Source organism: Stigmatopora nigra, chromosome 23, assembly GCF_051989575.1.
Source record: "Stigmatopora nigra isolate UIUO_SnigA chromosome 23, RoL_Snig_1.1, whole genome shotgun sequence".
Taxonomy (NCBI): Eukaryota; Metazoa; Chordata; class Actinopteri; order Syngnathiformes; family Syngnathidae; genus Stigmatopora; species Stigmatopora nigra.
The window spans coordinates 2778287-2794010 of NC_135530.1; the positions used below are offsets into that span (position 1 = coordinate 2778287).

Here is a 15724-nt window from a genome sequence, read left to right on the forward strand (position 1 = left end):
TGGTCCCGGTCCCCATTAACCGCGATAACCGAGGGAACACTGTACTTTGCAAAGTGTTACATGAGAGCGTCTAAACTGGGAAAACTAGGAAGTTTCATGGGGTGAAAAGGGGGTGCTTTGGCATTATTTACCTCCACTAATGATGCCCTTGTTGTTCAGGCCCGTTTTATTATGAGAATATTTTGAGCAAGTCAGTTGAGGATATATAAGTCAAGACTTTACAACTGCCTGTCAGACAAAACACCAATAGGCCTGTCCGAAGGCGCGCCACCGTCGATAGCCGTTAGCAGCGTAATTTGGAGGATGATGCATCCTTTGCCGTCCTCCTTCATTTACAGCATTGCCGTTTATGATAACGCAAAGTGAGAGCGAAACATTCTCATCGATGCAGTCATTCTTGGAGGAAGTCCAAAACCTTGCATCGATCGTTTTCAAGAGGCGCGAGCTGTCAAAAAGAACGTAATGGATGGTTCATCTCGGTAATGAGCTTTCTCGCGCCGTGTTTGGCGGAATATCAGGTAATTGTTGCGGCAGGTCCAACAGCTTTTAGCTAATATCGTGTGTCAAAACAATGGATGTCAGACACTCTGACCATTCATAATCACTTAGACTTGTTCAATTTTGGACACTGGTTAGCTCTATCTACAGTGGTACCTTGAGATACGAGCTTAATTTGTTCCGAGACCGAGCTCGTATGTCGATTTTTCTCATAACTCAAACGAACTTTTCCCATTGAAATGAACTAAAAACAAATTAATTCGTTCTAACCCTCTGAAAAAGACCAAAAACAGGATAAAAAAAAGTTTTATTTGTTTTAATTCGCCATCTATTAAAAAAGTAACACATAACTAGTGGTTTAATATTACTGTAATGAGTTTAATAGTACTAAAAATATACAAATTTCGAAGGGGGAGATGGACACACAGTTCTGAAGATAATAAACAAATTTAAATGAACTTGAATTACGATGCAGACACTCAAAAATACGTTTAATAGTTTTATCGAACCTAACACTAAACTTAATTCTAATTTAGTTTCACACTTTCTTCTCCCGGCTCTTTTTTGCCCCGCCTCCACACCGACTTTCAGTCAATATCGAAGGTTGTTTGAGTTTTTTAATCCCTTCAAAATATTCCCAAAATGATGCACACAGATGTCTTCATAATAAGATAACGCAAAACCACTTGCCAACAAGAATCAGTCTTGTACTAGCAATCGCTCCGCCATTACATACACTGAAGGCATTGGATTGCAATTCACAGCCCGCCACTGTCTAAAACCCAACCTTTGTTATTTCACAGTCTTTCCAATAGTGTCGACCCGGATTTGAGTGGACGCGGTATACACACTGTCGCATTCACGTACCTTTTTCGGCTCCCTCTTTCGCTTGGGAGACCTTTTCCCACCCCTGTCTACTTCTTTTCCCATCGAGACTCTCCCTCTTGATACCTTTTGCCAGGCCACCTCTAGCGTCTCCTTGTGACCCCTCCCTCCCACTGGCTCCGTCTCTACTGCCGGTAGCACTTTATCTGCCACCTTCTCAGTTCGCCGTCCGAGTCACCTTATTGATTGTCCAGTGAGGGCGGCGTTTGTTTTCAGTGCTTTGACTCATCCCCGCTGACAAATCGATGTGGTATGATCGTCTGTAGGAACACATTTGGCGGTGATTGATCCTGTTTTGGTACCACTGGCAGTCTGATAGACATCCGTTCCATTTGGTAAATGAATTCATTTTCTGATATAGTTATGATAGTTTTGAAAAGAAAAAATTCTATGATTTTTTTGTTATGACACTTGCTTGCAATTAAAATTATATTTCCAATTTAGTGCCAAATTTACATGTTTAAATATCACTTCACTCTAAACAAACTAACAATCAATGATTGAAGATGGTTTGGTATCATTGCAAGTGCTTTATAGGAATTATTAAATTCAAATAATGACAAAAATTTTAAAGACTTGGCCAGGACATTTGCCCGCAATTAAAATTAAATTATCATTCTGTTCTATTCTGGTCGATTTGAGAAAATCTTCAGTACAGTAATCCCTCGATTATTGCGGTTAATGTCAACCACTCATGGCCGCGATAATCTAAAAATTGCGATGTTGGGTCACCTATTATCAATTTTCGCTAGCCGTCGGAAAAATAATTTGATACAAAACATATTCTATAACCTCTACAGACATTCAGAGCATAACTTTATATATTTTCAGATAAATTGGCTTAGCCGTTTTAGAGTCTGTAATGAACCAACACAGACAAACACACACAGACACACATAGCTACAAGGCAAAGCAAGTTTGTCAACTTATCTTAAATGGTGCAATACGAACAAGCAATTACAAAGCAAGTTTGTCAGCGTATTTTACATGGTGCAATACAAACAAAGCGAGTTTGTCATCTTATTTTACAACGATGCAAAGCACTACATGCAGGCAACAGGTCTTCTATAGTTTACTTTAACCTCAAGGATGGGTGGGAGAAACTTGATTTATTGACTATTAACTTGTTTCTTTCTCGCTTGTACGTTCTCCAGTTAATGCTTTTCAAGGCCGCTGAGTCGGCATGTCGCCTTTACTTTTAGCATAGCTTCCTGTGACACAGAGCTGTCCACGTGGGATGGCGGCCATTTGGCTGCGGGCTCCGTCTTGATCTACATTGTCATTGTCAAGACTACTCAATGGAGACACACACACACACACACACACACTAAGCCGAGTGCGGAGGCAAAAAGTGACGATGCCATGCATTAGCCCACATCAGCCCGCACTCGCATACATTCAAAGTGCGAGGGCAAGGGGATGTCCTGACACAACACATTTGCAAGACAAGTCTGGAGTCTCCTTGAAGAACCATCGGGGTCCTTTCGGTGGTCCATCAAAACAGTGATGTCACTTTTCGTTTGTGTTTGGATAGATTTGAGTTATTGGGTTTCAGCCACATTGACAGTGATAGACGTAAATCCAGTGCGCCTTATATATGGAAAAAACTGAAAACCAAAAACGAAAAACCACCACTGTCGAATATTAAAAAAACACAAACGCCTGACTTGAAACAATACTGTTAAATATGCAGATGCCATCTTAGTTTACGACATCTTCCATCAGCTCCTCCCCCACTGCAAGATTTTATACAAAAAAAATCCAAAACATCAACAATGGCTGGCTCTAGAGGTGACTGTAAAGTAGTGAGTGCTTCATACCTGAAAGTCAATAGCAATTACCGTATTTCCACCACTATAAGGCGCACTTAAAAGTCTTAAATTTTCTCCAAAATAGACAGTGCGCCTTATAATACAGTGTGCCTTATATATGTAAAAAATGTCATTCATTGAGGGTGCGCCTTATAATGCGGTGCGCCTTATAGTCGTGAAAATACGGTATTTTGCCAAGTCTCCTGTACTGCTCAGAGCTCCCTACACTGCTCCTTTGCAGTGTCGTATTTATATGCCTCTAAAGTTTTAAGTACGTCTTTGCCAGTGCTATTGCTGCACTATGCTCTGCTGCTGTCACTGCAGTAAGCTTGTGAAAGCTTTGAGAAAGAAAATAAGCAACACTTTTGAGGCGAAGTGCACCAACAGAATTGAAATTTAGTATTCAACGGTGCTCAGACGTTTGATTGACACTTGATTGGTTTTGATGATCATCATCAATGGCACAGAAAAGGGCTGAAAAGCACTATCAGGTTTTTTCAATACAATCTGGCCTCTATCTTGGCCTGGTTAAGTTTGAAGCAGGCAGATTGCACAACCGCGTTAATGTGTAAGTGTGCAAATGTACTTGACATTTGGCTTAAATGTCTTTGACACAGCCACAGAGGAGCTTCGCCAGGCAGCCTCCCTGCAGACCGTGACCGCTGTGACGCATTGGTGCGTGCTCGTCGACCACCGACGGTGGGCGAGGATGGGTCGCCGGACTCCATGTCAGCAGACCGTATCCATCGCAAAAGGTGTCCCAGGTAATGTTCCCTTTAATTTTTTGTTGGTCTGGGCAGAAAAACAACCTCCCTGAGTGCACTGATTACCAATTATCATTGCTTGCTATGGGCACACTAGTATCGTACCTGTCATAAGCAGGTGCATGTCAATATTCCCTCTAATTTTTCATGTAAAACATGCTGTAAAACACGAAAAATATAAGAGTGTACTGCATTATAAGGCGCACCCCCAATGAAGGACATTTTTCCCATATATAAGGCGCCCTGTCTATTTTGGAGAAAAATTTTAAGACTTAAGTGTGCCTTATAGTCATGAAAATACAGTACATTTTTTTATTTTTAGAATTTTTTTTGTTTTTATTCTGCGTGGAGGCCACTATTGGTTGAACTACTATTGTTTATTCAATATATATTTTTTGCATTTATCAGTGTCAGTACAGATTTTGTTTTTTTTTCAGCCTTATTCTATTTCAAACTGGACGTTAGAAGCTAAATACCATATTTTCCATATATAAGGCGCATCACATTATAAGGCGCACCCTCAATGAATGGCACATTTTTTTCCATATATAAGGCGCACTGGATTATAAGGCGCACTGTCTATTTTGGAGAAAATTTAAGACTAAAGTGCGCCTTATAGTCGTGAAAATACAGTACCTTTTTAAGATTCAATTAGCTTCCTTTTACCATGTAATAATTATGTTAAGTTGATCATAAGTTAAGGGTAGAGTTCCAAAGTAACATCTCCATTTGAGAGTGGCGATTTCAATTCTCCTGGCCTCAATTTTTCCAAAGCCTGAGGATAATGAATGTAGCCTAGAGCCAGTGTACTGCCAAGCAATTAGTAAATAATGAACTCACTTGCTTTCTTTTCCTACTTAATTAAGTCTCCCCAAGGCTCTCAATCAACTCCCCCACCAAGCGTGTACGGGCCACAAATTGATTCCTTTTGCTCGAGGCTGCACGGTTTTGGCGGACCTCTTGGCAGTGTGTTACCATGTCCTTAATTGTTAGCTTCATGGTAATCTCAGCCTTTTCGTCAATAAGCGGTCTAGGCCAAATAAATATCAGAGTGGAGTAATTTGTATTTTATATACGTCCCTGGGCCTTGACTTGATCCCTGACAATTGGGGTCACACTTTTTCTACTCCTAATTAATGTTCTCTCTAATTTTTCATTTGTCTGGGATGAAAGACAATCTCCCTGAGCGCACTGAGTACCAGTATAAGCGATATTATCATTGCTCGCTATGGGCAGAACAGTATAACACCTGCCATAAGCAGATGCATGTCAATGTTCCCTCTAATTTTTCATGTAAAACATGCTGTAAAAATAAAAAAAACATAAGAGTGGACAGAGATACTGCCACTGGCTGTCACGTAAACTGCACCATCATGGGGAATGTGGTAAAAAATAAATAAATAGTTAGGATTTTAATTACTGCGCGCTACATGATTGCTGCTGCACAGAGAAGACGAGAGTAGTGCGCAATTGCTCATGAGTCATCCATTTTTAATCAATTTAATCACTTTTTTTTTTCGCTTAAACACGTAGTCAAAACATTCGAGGTGCTTGAGTATAAAAATAAAGTCAAACTACTTCAATAATTTGCTATTTAAGATATTACCATCTAATATATTATTAGTACTTGAATATTATGATATAATATAGTATTAGTATTTGAATGTTATTCTATAATATAGTATTAGTATTTGAATATTATTCTATAATATAGTATTTGAATAGGATTCCATAATATAGTATTAGTATTTGAATAGGATTTCATAATATAGTATTAGTATTTGAATAGGATTCCATAATATAGTATTAGTATTTGAATAGGATTTCATAATATAGTATTAGTATTTGAATAGGATTCCATAATATAGTATTAGTCTTTGCATAGGATTCTATAATATAGTATTAGTGTTTGAATAGGATTCCATAATATAGTATTAGTATTTGAATAGGATTCCATAATATAGTATTAGTCTTTGCATAGGATTCTATAATATAGTATTAGTGTTTGCATAGTATTCTCTAATATAGTATTAGTGTTTGCATAGTATTCTATAATATAGTATTAGTATTTGAACTCAATCCAATCTATTTTTCATGCCATTTTGAATACACACATTTACCCTTGGCACTTGTTTAAACAATCATAATAAATGTACATCATGTCATATGTTTTCATAATGCTTTTTACCCCCAATCATGCCATCTGCATCTTTTCTTATGTGTCAAGTATCCCATAGTTACCCCACATGATGTCAAGCTCCAGAGTTCACTCACTGCTACTCTGCAAATTGCAACGCGGAGTGGAGTCGAGGCCAGATGTGGGTTGGACAGCGCAAATTGATTCCCCACATTCGTTCGTCTTCATTAAATCTTTGCCTTTGAGGAGACTTTTGACCAGGTAAGAATTTTGCGGCCGTCCGAATGTCAAAAAATCCAAAGGTTAACACCACCTTTTTGCTTCTTGTTTCTCACCTTCTCTGACTCACAATCAAGGCCCACTGCTCGCACCTCTCTTGGCTGCCCCCCCCAGCGGAGAACAGACCATTATCTGCCACTTTCAATTACGGATTCCCAGGCTTCCACTAACAAGGCCCAGAAGGTGCGTTATTTTGGAGGGTTTTGGTACAAAAGTATCTAGAAAAACTTCTATACCCATTTATCTGCATTTTTTTATGTGATAAATATATTTACATCCATGTCAGGAAACTTTAGAATTCCATTTAATGAATTTAATCGAGATTTTATTTATACTTTATGCACTAGCACTGTGTTTATATTTTTTTCCATTGATTGTGATTATTACAAAACCTTGGAGAAGAAAGGTTTAAAAATGTTAGTATTACGTTTAGTGTAAGGTTAGATTAAATTAAATTTTGAGTGTGTAGTATAATTGAAGTTCAATTATTTTTTTTTTGTTATGTTACGAGCGCGTTGCCGTGCAAAAAGTCTCCGAAATCTGTTTAAATTTAGTACTATTAAACATCATAACCACTAGTTATTTATTACTCTATAATATCTGGCATATTAGAACTAAAAAAATGCTTTTCAATTCCAATATCCTCTTTTTTGGTGTTTTTTTCAGAGGATTAGAACAAATTAATTTGTTTTTAGCTAATTTTTATGTTAAACGTTGATTATTAATACAAGTAAATTGACATACGAGCTCAGTCCCAAATGGGATTAAGCTCTTATTTTAAGGTACTACTGTATATCAGAGGACGATTTCCAGGAGAAAAATACACCTAAAATCGTAAGAATTTAAAATGTTAAGAAGGCTATTTAATATATGGAAAATATATGCATCGTACTGTAGTTTACTTGGTGGTTGCCTGAATAGCACCATATAAGCAAGGAAGTTTATCTTGTCATGTTTAGCTCAAGTATTTATTGTGTAATCTATATTTATATATATTACGCCCCCGGATTATGTGCCAGAGGATTAAAGGAAGGTAGGAAGGTGACTTTAGCCTGTCACCAAGTGGGCAATTTTTTTCTCTTACTTGTCCATCTGCTTCTGATTTAATTCCCCGCATCCATCCATCCATCCATCCGCCCATACGTCTCTTCCTTTATCAAGCAAGGTCTTACTCTGTTCTTCAGTGTTGTGCATTGACATTAACCCGCTTAGTGCTCGTCTAGTGGCGGTGGATGCCGAGTTTTACTGTCATTCCCTATAAACAGGTACTTTGTGAGTCACAGCCTCGGTGACTGCATTCCGTCGCTTGTGCTGTTGTGATTTATGTGCCCACAGCCTGCTAACATAATGCGCACGGCATCCCAGGCAGCTCAGCAAACCCACAATCTGAGTTGATGAATTATTGCTCCATTGCCACACATTTCACATATTTTCTATCTTTTTTTTGTTTGTTGCCGTTATTGTTTTTTTAAATAAGTGGAATTTAATTGAAAGTCAAGTTTATTATTAGGTGAGAATGTTAGGTCGAGAGTTTACTGTTGAAACCAGCTCTCAAAATTATATTCATGAGGGAGAGGTTAATATCTAAGAGAGTTTAATATCTAAGTACTGTTTAATATCTAAGTACTGTTGTAATCGGTAGATATTTAGATATTAAACTGTCTTATGAATCTAATTTTGAGAGCTGGTTTCAATAGTACTGGGATATTAAACAGTACTTAGATATTGTAACTTCTCTTAGATATTAAAGAGTACTTGGATATTAAAAAGTACTTAGATATTAAACAGTACTTGGATATTAAACGGTACTTAGATATTAAACAGTACTTGGATATTAAACAGTACTTGGATATTATACAGTACTTGGCTATTAAACAGTACTTGGATATTAGACAGTACTTGGATATTAGACAGTACTTGGATATTAAACAGCACTTAGATATTAAACAGCACTTAGATATTAAACAGCACTTGGATATTAAACAGTATTTGGATATTAAACAGTATTTGGATATTAAACAGTATTTGGATATTATACAGTACTTGGATATTAAACAGTACTTGGATATTAAACAGTACTTGGATATTAAACAGTACTTGGATATTAAACAGTACTTGGATATTAAACAGTACTTGGATATTAAACAGTACTTGGATATTAAACAGTACTTGGATATTAAACTCTCTGTGATATGAAACAGTACTTGGATATTAAACAGTAAGTCCGTCCAAACGGCAAAAGAAGAATGTTACTTCACATGATATAACTCCACATTACCAATTCCCTTTGCTATCTTGTCTTTTTGTCCTCCTTTCCTGCCTAGAGCTGGTGGAGTGTATGCTAAAGCTAAGCCTCGGGCATGGATGTATAGCTCCAGCTTTTGTATTTTTAATTCCATCTGATGTGATGCCGCAGGGATTTGGCTGGCTCCACTATGCCTCCCATACTGGTGGTGCCTTTGGAGTTGACCTTAGAATGTCTTCGCATCCGCCATGATGTCATGTTTGGCATTGTTTTTGCTGTTTCATCTGCTCTTCACATCGAGTAGCTATACCTCGCTTGTGTTATTTTCTTTCCCTCATCTTGTTTATTTGATTAGGCTTTAGGTTATTGTGACCAGATTGTGAGAGCTGTGTTTGACATGTATATTACATCTGTCAATCACAACACTCCAAGTAAATCACCTCTGCACTGTAAACCACACCACTGTAAAAGCCCCTAACAAAATTGACCCTCCATCTCACCTCAACTGCACAAACTCTTTAAAAATGCCACCAAAAAATGGAAAGAAGTCACAGTAGAAATGGAAATGATCAAGCCTAAAAAGGCCAGTTGTGTAAAATGACTGTGTTTTGCTATGCGCTCAGACATTACACCCACAAAGGCTCCTTAATTCTCCATCACCGATCGCTCTTAGCCATTTATTTGAAATGGCTTGTCAGCCACGGCACCGTTATGTCTCTAAAATACACCCGCGTGTAACAATACAGCCTGATTTATAGGACAATGTGGATTAAAGAAACAAGTACTGCGCAAAAGAGAGTAGATTAGCTGCTATTTTTATCAACAACTAAGCAACACTTGATGGATGGCAGGTTAAAAACGGCAAGATGCTTCGTTTTTGGTTTTCTGTTTTTTTTTCCATATATAAGGCGCACTGGATTATAAGGCGCACTGTCTATTTTGGAGAAAATTTAAGACTTTAAAGTGCGCCTTATAGTCGTGAAAATACGGTATGTTATAGAATAAGTGGTGGTGGTGATGGCAGTCATGTTCAGTGATTGACTTTGACGGAATGTTGTCGAACCTTTTTGAATGACGGAAAGTCCAGGAAGAAGGAAAGATGCTATTTGTGATTTCAGGACATTACTTGAGGCATTTTGGCTCCAAAGAGAGCAAAGTAACTGGGCAGATGTCATCAATTCTAGCAATCTAAGGCTTGCTGGGGAAAAAATGGGGGTCCAGTCACAAGGCTCCACTTTTAATGTGGCTTCAATTTGCACTGAGAGCCCCTGAAGTGTCGGGAAAGCCTCAGGCTTAAGTGATTCCTTAAATGAAGTGCAATCACTTAATAGCCACACAATTCCTGCCATTCCACATGCCGTTAGCCCAATCAGAACCCCCATTGGGTAGAGTTTTTAAACGATTTTCTTTGCTGGAAAGTTTTCCAAGTTTTCCAACCTCTTCTTACTCGCTTTGGCAAGATTTCGGACTCACTTATCTTGTCTAATTTGTGAAACTCAACTCTTTAGGTCGATTTATCTGGAGCAAATTAAATGACATTGATGTTGGGCAGGTAGAAAATGAACAGATTTGGCAGATTAAAAAAGAACTATATCTAAGCGCAAAGTCAAACTTTGAGAGAAAAATCACTTGAAGCGGTAGACGTGACTAAATTGTAAATTCCATTTTTTGATGCTCTTTGAAATCTATCCATATTTAAATCTTTCTGATGCGCTGACTTTCTAGATTTCAACCTGATGACTTTTTAATCAAACGTGTCTCAAAGCAACCTTTGTTTGCAGCCACCAGCAAATATAGAATCCAATTAAATTGAGATTTTATACCGTTAAATGCATCTTTACAAATCATGTTGGAATGAAGCCATGGCTTCTTCTTATCGGAAATCTTTTAAAGCTCTCGCGTCAATCATTTTTGAGATGTTTATCTATTATACACATCAATTTGACGCTTAAATATTTCTTATTCTATGACTCATGTATACATCTTGCGTACAAATTACAGCCTTGCATAATGAAACCAAAAGGCACTTGGGAAGAACATAATGTCATGTTCTCTTGAGTTTCCAGTTATTTCTACAACCTCTTTTCTCTGATAGAGTAATTGGAACAGATACTTCTTTATCACATAAAATATTCATAACGTTTGATGACTTTCCTGACTTGTTCAAGGCAATAATTCGCTTTTTCAGATCCATTCTGAGCTCCTTTGACTTTCCCATTGTAGCGTTTATGGGCGATGACACAATTGATGACTTTCCTGACTTGTTCAAGTCAATAATTCACTTTTTCAGATCCATTTTGAGCTCCTTTGACTTTCCCATTGTAGTGTTTGCGGGCGATGACGCGATTGATGACTTTCCTGACTTGTTCAAGTCAATAAATCGCTTTTTCAGATCGATTCTGAGCTCCTTTGACTTTCCCATTGTACCGTTTATGGGTTTTTGCATCCAATGAGCCTTATTTAAATGGCCTCAGAGTAGTCACCAGCTGTAGTCACTCCTGATTATTCACAAGAATTTAAGAGGCCATGCTATACAGTCATGGGAGAGAACATGTGGTCCAGGTTGTGCATCCGAGTGACATCCGATAGAGAAAGACAGATGAAGTACTTCTTTGTCAACTTGTTTTCTCAGGGAAACGATGGTTGTGTCACAAGAAGCCAGTCAAACCCAAGAAGCTACTTGATCCGTCAGCACGAAAGTGGGCGGCAAGTACAAGTGTATGTGCTTGTATGTGTCACAGCGCCTGTAACTTCTGCAATGGCAGTGTGGTGTGAATTTTAACAGTAACATCGCCTGACTGCTAGACTGCAAAAGAGGTAAAATTTTGCTCTCTGCAAAGCCGCAATACCTCAATCGTGTCATCGGCTTTGCTCCATGCTTGTCTTATGTCTCCTTTGACAGCTGCCTTGTCTTTTGGTCAATCTTTTTGGTCCGGGGTTGATGCCTGACGTTGTTTAAATCGATGACCGGTCAGCTAGGTCCACTATCACCCTGGAAATGGCTCTATTGGCCAATTCAGCTGCTTTCTGGTAACTACAGAAAGCATCCATGCTATTATTTATGGTTTACAAGAAAAGTAATGTGCCGAACAAGTCAAAACATTCAATTTTTCGGAGCTTGGTTAAATAGAAAAAGCGCATATTGACAAGTTCATTGTTGTTAAGGAAGGGGCAGTTTAATGGAAAATTTTACACAGTGGCACTGTTGGCTTGACTGAGATGAATAGGCAACCCAGTGTCGGCATTGGAGTGACTTTAAGATAACAATAGTCGCTATTCATCAGCCATGCAGACCAATTGGATCTTACTGTGAAATAATCCATTACAGGCCACAAAAGATTCCCCCTGGGATCTAATGGACATTGCTCGTCACAACCTGGCAGATTACAGCGCTGGTGTAATGGATTAGCTGGTCTTTTCACATGAGTAGACTTGCATGTGACCTCTGAGACTTGTGCTTCATCTTTAAATTCTTCTGTTGTCATGGATATGAGAAGTAAAACATTTTTTTTTTGCTTTTAGCGTAGTCTACTGTTGCAAAAACAAGGTTCTAAGTCCTAAGATTCTGTCTAAGACTGATTTTTATTTTTCTATCTTACTAAGTGTGGAAGGAAGTCAACAAGGAAATGGAAGACAACATTTCAATGTCTTTTGTTTTGAAGGAATTAAAGTTAACAGCAGATATCTCAGAAAATGAGTCTAGGACTTCTGCCAGAAGGACAATAGCACATCTATGCTTAATCCTCTGAATAATTGCTTTCTGCCTTTTTATATGTTTGTATCTCTAAAATAAGTAGACTGCCTATTTTTGTTAGTCCAACAAATCTCTTTTCCATTTTGGTCCCTTCTTATATCTTTTGCCAAATTCCTTCAAAGAGCTCCCAATTCTGTCGATGTTTATTTACGTTGTTTCATTCACCGTCTCGCTTATGAATCGTTTTACTTTGTAGTCATTTTCACAATCATGCAAATATGGATATTTATTTTTAAAAGGCAAAAATAAAAAAGCCATAGAATCTCCTGGGATCTTTTACATTTGTTGTAAGCACATCTACCTCACTGTGCCAAATGTAATTTCAATATTACCGGGAACATGTGAAGTCCTTGAACCTTACATCGTTCCATCTTCATTCTCCCTGTTGCCATGGCGCTCAAGGCAACGGCTACATGTGTGGTTAGCCAGTGCGTTCCATTACAACCGGAGAGCTGCTGCTTTTTTGCGCCATTTCTCATTTCGCTCTTAAGAAAGTGTGTCATGCTTTTCCTTCCTTGCACTTGTGACAACAATTGTCTTAACTACATCCAGAATAGAAAGATTTGCTCAGAATCAACTCCACAACTGGTGACGAGTCTTGAGATTTATTCAAAAAGTTTAGGAAACAGCTCATTCCCAAGATGGACCCCCCACACCAATGTTTTCATCCTCCATCATTGATCTTCATGGAAGAAAAGCTCCCATCCATTCAAATGGATTAGGTATCTATCTTCTAGTGACAAACTCATTTAAATTCACAGCAGAAGGATAACTAGAGTTTCACGACTGCATGTCTGCCAGAAACCACCATCCCTTTCAAAGGGTCACCCGATTAACACCAGAACACTTGTTTATCTGGCAAAAACCTACAATGTTTGCAGCCTGAGATAGGCTTTCCACTCCAGTTAATTTGCCCTGTTCTTGGACTGTTTTATAGCTGAGCCATAGACTCTCCATCACAGGCTGGAGGCTGTTGAGGAACTAGCCAAAGTTCCTGGGTATGACGCCCAGACTGAGGAGGCTCCAACTGGCAGAAGTCATGAGGTATTGAGTGTGTATTTCCCTTTCTTGCTGTAATAGGAATGTAAAACTGCATCATGAGAACCTATAGTATATGGCATTTTCTGCTCAGTTTTTTTATTTTGCATGCAATTATCGTATTTTTTTTCCATATATAAGGCACACTGTATTATAAGACGGACTGTATTATAAGGCACACTGTCTATTTTGGAGAAAATTTAAGACTTTTAAGTGCGCCTTATAGTCGTGAAAATACGGTAAATTCCAACACATCTGGGTGGTTCGAGGTAGAGGTTGAAATCTAACTTCTTAAATCAAAACAAAGACATTAGTCGAGACATTTTTGGACGGTGGTCTGCATTGAGCTTAGTGTGAACAGTTTTAGGGAATTTTCTTGTCTTTCCAGAAAAGTAGAAGCTCTTATCTCTGGGGACTAACTTTAAATGTCCACCTATTTTCACTTGTTGTGGGTATAATGCCACAACAAGGTGGATAGAGGTGGTGAAAATAGCTGTGTGTACAGGGCTAATTACATTCCAAATGTTTCCTTTATTGCTTCAAGAGAGCTTTAAAGCTTTTTTGGTCTGGGTAGAGGAGAAAGAGGCTCAGGGTTTGATGTTGGACAGTGTTTAATTTATGGCTTTTGCTGTGGTATCCCTTCATTCAGATGCCAATCACTGCAGACGGAATGTCTGCAGACACTGGGCTCAAATAGTCACTGTTATTGGATAGATCTGTTCAATTGACATGGATGGCTCCTGCTGGGCTTCTCCCGGAGGGCGGCTAAACTGTGAAAGGCTAGACCCAATTCAATTCCGATAATCATATTTGTGCGGCGTCTGCAATTTTTATTCATTAGGCTAGTATAAGAATATAGATTTTTTTTTTTTACTCTCACCAAAAAGCTGGTATTCTGCCCAGATACAGTCATAGTTCCCAATGCACTATGCTCATAAACCTCACTCTCCCAATTTTCTTTCCCTTTATGAGTCATTACCATGTCATGTTAGCTTAAAGCAAAGAAAAAAAGTTTTTGCAGTATTTTCAGTATCTGACAGAAATCAAATATATGACTTACCACTGTATTTTTGCCTTCAGTAAAGACTGCTTTTTGCTCTATTTAAAAACAGTCAGTAAGTACCAAAAGACATGTATAGTACTCTATTTTAGGAAAGGGCATATTTAAGTGAAGTAGTTTGATAGAGATGCACAAATTTAGTTGTTTTTTTTAGGGTTAGGCTTATTTTTTTCGTGTTTTACAGCCCATCTATCTTTTTTTTAAATTTCATTTTAATATTTCTTAATACATTCCTTTTTACTTGACTTTGTACTTTATACTTTTTACTTTAATGATGAGTGATGAGTATGTTAATACTTTAGTCCTGTTTTTCAGTTTATGTTTCATATGTACAGTTAACGGATGCACTTTTTTATTTGTATCGTATCATGTGCTGACCCAGCCTATCTGTAAATTTTTTTTTAAGTAAATGTGTGGCCCCCGGGCCAAAAAGTTTGCCCACCCCTGGGCTAGACTATTTAACCCAGCGATCTTCTGTGAGACAATAATGTGCAATAGGATGATATTCTGTACACTGAATTGTTTACATCTCTTGTTGTGGATAGATTTGGGAGTGCAAAGAAGACATCTTGCCACGTTGTTCCGACTATCCGCCCTTCCCACAGAAATTATATGAATGAATCCCACTCATGGTCTCGCTGTGGACATTCATCTACTCGCCAGCATTTGCTTATCTGGTGCTCTCACACCTGTGGTGGTTTCCTCGCCACTGCCAAAAAAAAGGCCCCAGACAGACAAAATGGTTGCAGATAACCTTTAAATGGGAATGACGGTTAGAGGAGGCAGAAGATTGTGGTGACCATTTGGCAGGGTTGGCATTTTATATTACAAAAGAATGTAGACATCAAGCTTTTTTTATAGTATACAGCCAGTCGGTACCCCTTGGGAGATACCTTTTTATTTCTTCTTTGGGGGTACTATTGTAACAAAAGAGTAACATTTTCAGAAGTCATGTTTTATAAATTGCAGGGGCCAGTGTGGATGTGACCTTTGAACTTAAAACGTCCGTCATAAATCGTCATGGAGGTTGTTGTATCTAACAGTACGTTCTGCCTTTTTTAGCTGCCATTTTTCATCTATTTTGCCTTAGAAAATCTTCCAGATGCTAAATTGGACTTCTAGACCAATAATTGATCAAATCCTTAGATAATAAAAGTTTTTCCCATTTATATTCAAGGGAAAATACTTTTAAAAATGTAAAGAAAGTAATTACAATAATGTGTATTTGTTTTCATCGCTGGAGTAAGACCACT

General features: G+C 38.1%; 1 long non-coding RNA gene across 1 annotated transcript; it reads left to right on the forward strand.

Annotated features, from left to right (window-relative positions):
- The first annotated feature begins 3826 nt into the window (after positions 1 to 3826).
- LOC144181562 (uncharacterized) lies at positions 3827 to 6516 on the forward strand. Its single transcript, XR_013324706.1, has 3 exons — positions 3827 to 3958; positions 6196 to 6356; positions 6452 to 6516. It is a non-coding gene; the product is annotated as an uncharacterized LOC144181562 (long non-coding RNA).
- Positions 6517 to 15724: the final 9208 nt, after the last annotated feature.